Below are 10,024 nucleotides of genomic sequence, written 5' to 3' on the forward strand. Positions count from 1 at the left end.
TATATATATATATATATATATATATAAAATGGACATGGCCAAGGGAGCCTGGCTTGTTGATCTGAGAAGGTTCTGGAAGCAATGGGAAGCAAAGTCAAATGGGCTATGCCATGATCCTTTGTAATCAGTCTGTTCCTCTGTTCTGTCGCCAGGGGTGGAGCATAGGGTGACATGACCAATCACCAGAGGAAGCAGTTGGCAAGGACCTGGCAGGTGACAGAGCCCCACTCAGGTGGCTGAGCTTTGGGAAGTATCTAGTTCCCATGGAGACTGGAGAGCTACACAGAGATGCCTTAGATATTGATAGCACAGCATAGCAGGGGGCAGGGGTGATTAAACTGGTGAGGACCAAAGCCCAGGTGCCACCAACCCAGTGGGTACAGCATCTCGGTAGCTGGCAGAGCAAGACAAGAGCTTGGTCCCATCACCAGCTGGGCTGAAGCTTCTGACTTGCCCTCTGCCCTCTCCTCTTTCAGGCCCACAGTCATCTCATTGGTGAGGGCTTTTCTGGGCACCTGGGCCACTATCGCTCGCCCCTTCCCCTTCTCTTTTCCTTGCTGCCTTTTCCTTTTAGCCGTTATCACCATCAGGCATACCATAGTTTTTCATTCTTTTTATTGTCCTTTGTGTGGTTTTACCCAGTAATATCGAGGTAGGAGAACTTATTGTCTGGCTCTCCGTGCTGGGCACACCATAAGCCCTGGATAAATCTTTCTTAAATGGATAGCTGGGTAGATGATGAGTAAATGCCTTGATTACCAAGCTTCTGGTGTCTGTAGGAAGGCGCATCCCTGGATCTGATGGGGCAGCAGGGTAACAGAATCTCCTACTCAGTCCCTCTGGATTTTCCTGTAGCAGATTTTCTTAAACTGTAGCCCAAGTAAATGTATTATAGAATTAATTGTGAAATCTTTAGTGCTTTGTAACAGGGACAGAATTACTTTGTGTAAAGCTGGCCTCGGGGTTATCCCTTTTCCCATCTTTTTCTTAGGGAACCATGGACAGAAATAAAAAGGTTTTTATTTTTTAATGTCCATTTAAAAAAAGAGAGACTCCAAATAGTTCCCTCTATTCTATATTAGATAGAAAAAATTCAGCCAGGGCCTTATTTTGGGACTTCTCTGTTCATTCCCATCCATGTATGTATTTATTCCTGTGTTTAATCATGAAATCAATCCACAGACACTTATTTAGCACCCACTGAGTTCTGGATGTGATGTATGATAAAGAAGCCATACTCTTAGCCTAGATGCTTTGAAGGTCAAGGAGGACAATGGTGAGGAAATGGGCACTGGCTGTGGACATCAGGGAATTGCTGGTGGTCTTCCAGTGAGCATGTGTGAGTCTGTCCAGAGAGGAAGCAAAGGTGTAGAGAGTGATGGATGTACGAACAGAAAGAATTGAGATAGTGAGTGGGTGCTACATTTTTGAGAAGTTTGAAGGTGAAGAGGAAAAATCAAGGGAAATTTTGGGGGTTGCAAATATATTTTAAGTGTATGGAGCGTGGGCAAAGGAGAGAAAAGTTGATGATACAGGGAGCAGTGAGCCCACTAAAGGTCTTTCATACTTACAGGTCCTGCTGAAAGGGTTGACAGGGACCCATCTTTGGCTAAACTGTGAGGTCACCGTAAATGCTGGTGGGGGGAGCCCTGAGCAAGTGTCCAGGGCTACTGGATGGCCTCTTACAAGATGAGGAGGGAGGGTGGTGGTGGTGTCAGGGGCGAGTGGGAATGCTTTTCTCAGGGATTCTTCCTTGGGATCATGGACAAGTTTGTAGGCATCAACACGCCATCCAGTGGAGACAGCTTCTCCATCTGTGCCCCTACAAGTCCAAAGCACAAGAAGTCACTTGACAGATACGTATGGGTGCTTGAAATATGCAAAAGAAAAAAGACTTTCACCCAAATGAGCAAGGTTAAGAGATGTATAATCCACATTAGTGGGAACAAGAAGGGAAGGGCAGACATCCCACTAACATTTCCACTCTTCTGGAGTTAATAGCTGCAGTCCTCTTGCTGTTACTAGGAGGCACCAGGGCTTCCAGCAGCCATGTGGGCCAATTAGACCTCTCTTTTCCCTGAGTCTCTATCAGCTATAGGTGCTATTACTCTATTAAATTTTTGCCGTTTTGATGAGTGTAAAGTGATAGCTCATTGTGACTTTAATTTGCATTTCCTGATGACTAGTGAGTTTGAGAATGTTTTTTCCTATGTTTGTTGCCCATTTGGATATACTCTTGAGAATTACCTAATTAAGTCCTTTTGTTCATTTCCAAACTACTGGATTGTTTCTTCTACTTGTCATTTTTATAAGAGGTCTGTGTCTATTATAACTATTAACCCATGGCCTGTTATCTGTGTTGCAAATATTTATTTTTACAAATCCTTCATTTATCTATTGACATTGTGCCATAAAAAATTTTTCACTTTTTACGTAGACAAGTATGACTCTCTTCTCTATCTCATTTTAAACAGCATCTGAGTTTCCAGTCTTGGTTAGGGATGTGTCCCCTGCCACTAGATTCTAGATGGAATTTTCTAGATTTCCTCTGAGAGAACAGCCACCCCACACACATATACACCCGGTAGGGTCTTGTCTTTTGTGAAACGCCAGTTAAATTTGACATGGGAGAAATATGAACAGATAGGAGCTTGTTGCTTCAGTATTATTTTATAATCCTGTGTCAAGATCCCTTTGAGACTTGCTGGGAAACGAGCGTTTTGACAGAACTTCTGGCAGGAATTAGTTTGATGTGATTTCAGCAGTGGACAGTTGTTCCTTATCCTTCCAGCACCAATCCCCTCATCCCTGGCCAGTGGCATCCCCAGTTTCTTTGAGGGGCATTATTGCCTCCTGGCCATCGAGGGCATTCTGAGCTAGACCCACGGCTGTCCTGCCTCCCAGCGGTAGCTACAAGCCAAGTCTGCACACTTGCTCTTCTGAGCTGGATGGAGGCCAAGAGGGAGGGAAAAGGGGCCACATGGCCGGGCTCAGATACCTTTTGTTTGGGCCTCCACTGCGTATGTTTCTCAGCTTGGTGAGCCCTGTCTGGAGCATCCTCCATTCACACTTTCAGACCGTCTCCTGTTCTGGGTGTTTCCATGGCCCAGTCAGTCCCCAGCACGTTGGAGGTGTGTTAATACTAAACGTAGTCCATGTTTGCATACCAGGCCTGGGTCCAGGATAAGCACTCAGACAGGCTTTGGCATCTGGGGGGAGCTCATCTGGCTGGAACTTTGGAGAACACAGGTGACCTCCAGACTTAGAGCAGACCCGGAGCAGGTAGTATTTTTTTTTTTTTTTTATGAACTAATTTTTTATTTTATTTTATTTATTTTTTATTTATTTATTTTTTAAAAACATCTTCATTGGTGTATAATTGCTTTACCGGAGCAGGTAGTTTGGTTCCTGATGTTCAGCCAGAACCCTGGAGTGTCTCACAGGGAGCAGGGCTGGGCACCAGCTAAAGAGCTCTTTCTCACAGCTGCCTCCCTGTGTGGCTGGGCAAGAGCCACTTCCCTAGTGGCCAGGGCGGAGTAGTGACACTGGCTGGGGGTGACAGTGGTGCTTTGAAGCTTCGATTCAGGTGTCCAGGGCAAGCGTTCTCAGAAGGTGTTGATGAACTATGTACTCAGGGAGCCGGGGGAGCCCACAGTCTCTGCATTTGGATGTTGGTTTTCCACATTCAAAGCTGTTTCCAAGGCAAGTTCAGTCCAAATATTGTATTATGTTTTATGGATGCAGTGCTGAACTGTTTGGCTTAGTTTTCCCAAATTCAATAAAGTTGTTCTAGAAGAGATCGGGAGAGCCCTGAATTCCTGAAAACTGGGATTATGGATATTTTTGTAGGATGATTTAAGGCAGTTTGCCCTCTCCCACCCACCCCTTAGAGTCCAGAGGAAGTGCACCCATTGCAGGGGTGGTTACTCCATCTCCTCTGTGATCTGAGTCTTGGCAACTTTCTTTTAGACCATTTCTTCGTTTACACATTTGTCCATTAAAAAATGTTGATATCACTCCTCTTATATAGATTCCAGGTTGAACAGAACTGGAGGTGGTCCCCGCCTGCCTTCAAGGAACTGGAATCTAATGGAGAAGACAGATAACAGTTGTTTAAATTATATACATACATGTAAAATTCAATGCGAATGAATGAGCACCAGGGAGGTGCAGGGCCTGGTGCTATCAGAGCAAATGATGGGAGGATTTGAGCTGGTCTTGGCAAAGCCTTCCTGGAGGAGGTGATGATTACTCTGAGAGTGGAGAGAAAGAAAAATGTTCCTTCTGGACGGAGAGGACGGCATGAGGAAGGGCCCCATGGCAGGAGAGAGCTTAGAATTCCAGGAACTGGAAGAAGGTCTTAGTGGTTGGGAGTCACAGAGTAAAGGGGGAAATAGCAAGAAATGAAGCTGGAGTGGTGGGCGGGGCCATACCCCACTGGGCCTTGTGCCAGGTACAAGAATCTCAGCTCACCTGTCCAGCTGCCCACATGTCTAGGATGCACCGGGAAGGCCGTGTGGACATTGGTCTTATGACTGGTGTTTCCCAGGCCTCCCCTTCACACCCAGCGCCGTCCACCCAACCTGGCTCTCAGGCGGCTGGTGTTTCTACCCCTGGCTTGTTCTCCCAACACCTGCCTGGCACTCATACCTCCAGGGCTTTTTGGCTCCAGCCTCTCCACGTCTCCGCTTCCCACTCCCCGAGTTTGGCCCACTCACGCTTCTCTGTAAGCCACCTTCCACCCAGATCCTCCGCTGCTTCCCGAATGAAGTGAGTCAAACGACCATCCCGGATGTGAGCCCCATCACCATGGTGACGGCGACTGTCTCTCTCTAGCGTCTGACTTCCTCAAAGACTAAAAGTGTCAACAAGACAGGGCCCTGGTCTGGCTCCTTCCCTGTGGCAGCCCTAGTGCCCCGCACAAAGCGTGCACCAAAAACATAGGTGAAAAAGAGCAGCCCAGGCAGCTGCCTCCCCGCCCCCTCCCCAGAACACCACCAAGCATGCCTGGGACAGAGGAGCCTGCCTTTCCTTCAGATGCAGACAGACAGACTGAGGAGCGGAGCGGCTGGCAGCCCGGGAGATGGTGAGAAACAGATTCCAGAAGCTTTCTGGCTGTCAGTACTTAACACCCGGAGCTATTTTCAAATGCTAGTCACAGACATTTTGAACCGCATTAGAATAAACAGAATTCGGAATTATCTTCTCAGCAGTACATGAAATAACTGTCTGTCACCCTAAAGGAAAGAAGAGAATGATGAATTTCTAAGGTAAAAATCCTAGAAGGGGAAAAATCCACAGGCGGTTCTGGAATCTTCTGCACACCAAGTGGTTGTCCCTCCCTCTCCAGCCCCAGCTCAGGTGCTTTGGGGGAGGGACAGCCATCAGGTCCACTGGGCCCAGGGGGTTGAGCTAGGCTCCTGGAAATGTCTCTGTATGTGCTCGCACCAGGGGGGCAGCAGGTCAGGATAAACGGTGCTGTGGCATCAGGGCAGAGCCTGATAAATGATGCACGAAGGGAAACCCATGCCCAGCACCGAGGGCCCAATCACCGGGCGAGGAGACCACGTGAAATACACAGCGGCCAGCCAGGCTCAGGTCTGCTCACAGGGCTCCCCGCCCCTGATGAAGCCCCCAGTCAGGACCTCTGTAAACATGACTTTTGTGGAAAGCTTGAAAAGCACCTCAAATGCCTTCCCCTTTTATTCCCCAAGTCTCCTGTCAAAGCTGGGCACCTACCGAATGGCATCTCTGTGCAAGGCCCCTGTGGCCTCGCTCATAGTTATCCCCCTCGCCTGTGTCTCCCTTTAGCTCACCTCCACCAGGTGCTACAGTCACACTGGTCTCCATCCAGGTCCTTCAGCAGACGGAGGGCCTTGCCCTCCACACACACACCCCAGGGCCTTTGCACATGCTCTCCCCACCCCCGCTTCTGGAAGGTCCTGTGCTGTCCACCTGGCTGTTCCTTCTCTTTTTCAGGTCTCAGCTTGGGTGTTGCCTCCCCAGAGAGGTCTTTCCTGCCCCCCTGCCCCCTCCAACAAATTCGTCTTCTCTTAATTCTCTTCCTCTGTCCTGTGTGGACACACTTCCAGGCCCCTCGTCGGCGTGTGTCCAGTACAGAGCATAGTGCCAGGCCCACGGTGGGGACCCAGTAAGAAGTTTCTTGAGTGAAAGAAGAAGGCCCATCCTGCAGGCATGGGTTGAGCACCCAGAGTCGTGCCTGCCCTGATGGCTTCTCTGCAGGATACACTCTGATCCTGGGATACCATCTTCAGGTTCTCTGTCCATGAGTCTGCCCAAGCCACAGACCAGGCAGTGCCCCTTGGCGAACAGGAGTACTTGGGCTTTGTTCCTGATCGATTCTGACTACAAGGACTGGATCGATGGATGAGAATATGGTTTGTCAGGACCAATAAATACGGATGGATTCCTACCCGATGGAGAGGTGAGGGGCTGTGGCTCTGTGTGGACACCTGTGGGTGGGCAGCCTGCTCCCTTCCCCGCGGCAGTTCTGCCCTCTCAGGACACCTGTCCTGCAGGTTCAAAGCCGTCCACACCTGTGTCTCCACATCCTTGGTCCAGTGGGCCTTGCACTCTGATAAGCTCAGTTTCTCCCCGCAAATGTTGTGTAGCTCATGGCGATTTGCCTGGATAAGACCGGCAGCTGGACTGGCCATTTGACATGTGTGTTGATGCCGTTAGTGTGTGCACTCAGAGCTAGAGGGGCACCGGTCAGCTGCCTGTGGTGTTCACGTGGTCCTGGGGGAAGCTGTCAGGCGAGTCATGGGCAGCAGACGCTCCGGGCCTGCATTACAGATACCGGAACTTCATCTTTGATCCACAGCACCGTGTGTGCTTTTCTATGTCTAGGAGCTGGGGTTCTGGCTCAGGGTGGTCACTCAACAGTCACTTCCTTCCTGCCACGTGCTGGGTACTCTCTCTGTGTGTGTATGTGTGTGTGTGTGTGTGTGTGTGTGTGTGTGTGTGTGTGTGTGTGTGTGTGTGGTGGGGGTACTTTGTGCAGAATCAGGTAGCATATGGCTCCCGTCTTCTCGGAGTTCAGGGTCTGTGGGACAGAGACCACGAAGATCTTGTACCCTATGCTGCAGCAGATGAACCCAGCGCGTCCGTGGGAGGGCGAGGTGGGCAGAAACTGCAGCTGGACTGCGTGGGGTGTTTTGCCCCGCCAGTGTCCTTTTGTGACAGCCACTGTTGAGCTACTATCAGCCCGCTGTTTTCCTCCATGGTCACCACCATGTTATAAAGAGGAACCAAGCTCTCCTCTCTGAAGGGTGACTCCACACCTTGGGGGCGGGCCTGAGGGGGTGACGTTCCCCCACTGCATGGATGGTGGGCTATTTCGATGACACTTGCCGCACCCTGAGATGCTCAGAGCACAGCCTCTATGGGTGTTCATTCTTTCATGTTCAAGCTGCTGGGAAAACAGAAATGTCATATAAATCTCCTTCTCTTGGCCCCTCCGAATAATCGCCCCTTCCAGTGAGAATGGTCATTGTGCCTGTTCTCTGAATACCAGACCAGCAAAGGACCTGGGTCCCTGCTTCCAAAGAGAAACAAGAAGCATGTGAAATTCCTCAGCATAAACATATATACGAAGTGGCTGATTCTGTACCTCGCTCTCCAGAGGAGGGAGAACCGTGATTTTCATTGGCAGAGGCTGTGTTTGGAGAAGGACTGGTGTCTCAGAGTCGAAAAAGAACCCACTTGGCTTTGATATTTGGAGGAAGTGTCCAAACCGTCACGCGTTTCTGCTTGGTGTTCCATTCACTGCACCAGCTGGAGTCGACATTAAAGGCCCCGTCTCCCATTTGCCACGAAAGATGTTTAATTGAAAGGCCCTTCCTCTGGCTTTGGCAGGCCTTATCTCTCAGCACCAGGGTTACATAGGAATTCTGTGGTCAAGAAGGGAGCATGTGTGTAATAGATCAGGCTGAGGAAGGGTTTGGAAACCTGAAGGAGGAGCACACGGGAGTTCTCGTCCCCTTCATCAAGGTCAGGTTCCTGCAGGATCCATGTGTGCGTGCGGATGTGGCTGCTCTGACCACCAGCACCAGCGGCTCCTGGCAGGTCTCATGAACTCAGCTCTCCCACCCATCCCTCACTGCCACCTGCCTAACCTGCGGACCTTCTTCCTCTTTCAGCAACACAGCAACTCCCTCCTCCCTCTGACCTCAGGACCTTTGCACGTGCTGCTCCCGCTTCCTGGAACGCTCCTGTGCAGCCCTTCTCCTGTGTGGCCCCTTCCCACTGTTCTCCTTCTTGCTTCAGCTCACCTTTTCTGAGGCCTCCTCTGACCACCTCATTTAAAGTAGCCCTCCTCACACCCTGGCCAGTTCCATTCATCCCCCTCTGGCCAGCTTAGTGTGGCCAGAGCTGTAGCTGTCCCATGTATTGTTTACATGTTGACCATCTGTGCCCTCCAGTGCAACATACACTCCAGGAGGGCGAGGACATGCTTTTCTCCTTCCCTGCTATGCCCCTGGCGCTGTGGTGGGGATTCAGTCGGTATCTGCTGAAGAAATATGTGGATGAATGAATTTTTTCAGATCCAGGTTCTGTAGGGCTCTTATTAAAATCTAAAAAGAACACAAAATTCCACACACAACATGAATTAGGAAAGGAGTTTATTTAAATGCTAAAACGTCGTATTTCAAAAAAGTTGCAAAATCTATACAATTATTGAATATTTTTATTAATTAGTTTCCTGATTACGTAATATTTTTCTGCCACATATCTTTTGCCTCTTCATGTGACAAAGATTTCGTGGTACTATTTTCCACAGAGAGAATAGAAAGGTAATTCCATGTGTCTTTTAGTGGGGCTGAGTAAAAGTGTATTGTTTTATTTCATTTTTTAATTATGGATAGTTGACTGCACACAACATGCAGATTGATATACAGACATACTCACCGTCTTGTTGTATGAGTTTTTTGTCCTATAGACACAAGACTTCTGATGAATCCTGTGTTATCCCATCAACAAAATGAATGGTGTGTTGTCACTTGCATACATGCAGCATGAATCCTGGGAGAACATGCATTTTGACTGTCTGCTGATGAGAACTGAGTCCTCTCCTTATAGTAACTTTTCTGTGATAAGAAGAATTTTCCACCATCTAGCATCTGGCTCCATGCGTTCTAAGCCTTGTTTCTCCTCCTCTGTCTGCAGTTGTACTTGGGGTGCTGGGCATAGCGGGCATGTTCATATCACGATGCATCATCTGGCCCCAGACTCCTTGTGTGGGGAGAGCTGGCATGGAGGGTGGCGGGGCTGCTCCTGGAAGCATCGCTGCTCCAGGGCGGCCGGCACGGTGGAACTCAGCCTGGCAGTGGCTTCGTACAAAGCTACCACCGAGCCCTAAAGGAATGCGTCCCCAAAGTGCCAAAGCCCTTCAAACCATCCGGCTGGAGGGAAACACGATAGAGGGACTTCAGGGTAGAACAGATGGTGGTTTGAACCAAGTGACGTTGAAATATCTTCCCCTTGCAAGTTCCTCAAAGCCTGTGACCACACGACCACATTGCTGGGGTCCCCTAGTTCTTGGGAGGAGCTCATGTAAGTGAGGGGCTCCACGGTGGGCCGGCCTCTAGTCCTATTCATCTGCAGTCCAGGGAAAAGGGACACCCCCTCCCCAATCCCCAGCCCCTACCCCAGAGGGCTCCTGCCTCCACGGGCTGTGCCTACCCCAGACAAGCCGCATCTGAATCCAGCCCCCATTGTCTCCCCACGGTTACTGTCTAGGCTCCAATAGGCATCTCCAGTTAAAACATGATGTGGGAGAGATTTCTTCTCATCACACGTGGGGAAAACTGGACTTTTAACCCAAACACAACGTCACCTCACTTGTTGGCTTTGCAGCTGACTCTGTAAGGTCCCTGGCAGGGTGGGCACAGAGAGCCATCCCAAGCCTGCATTTGGTATTTTCACATAATTTTGAAAAGTAAGCAAATCTCACAGCCCCGGTGGAGGTAAACACGTGTGGCAAGCTGAATCCCTCAGCAGG

The sequence above is a fragment of the Lipotes vexillifer genome, unplaced genomic scaffold (assembly GCF_000442215.2).
Source record: "Lipotes vexillifer unplaced genomic scaffold, Lipotes_vexillifer_v1.1 scaffold1231, whole genome shotgun sequence".
NCBI classification, from domain to species: domain Eukaryota; kingdom Metazoa; phylum Chordata; class Mammalia; order Artiodactyla; family Lipotidae; genus Lipotes; species Lipotes vexillifer.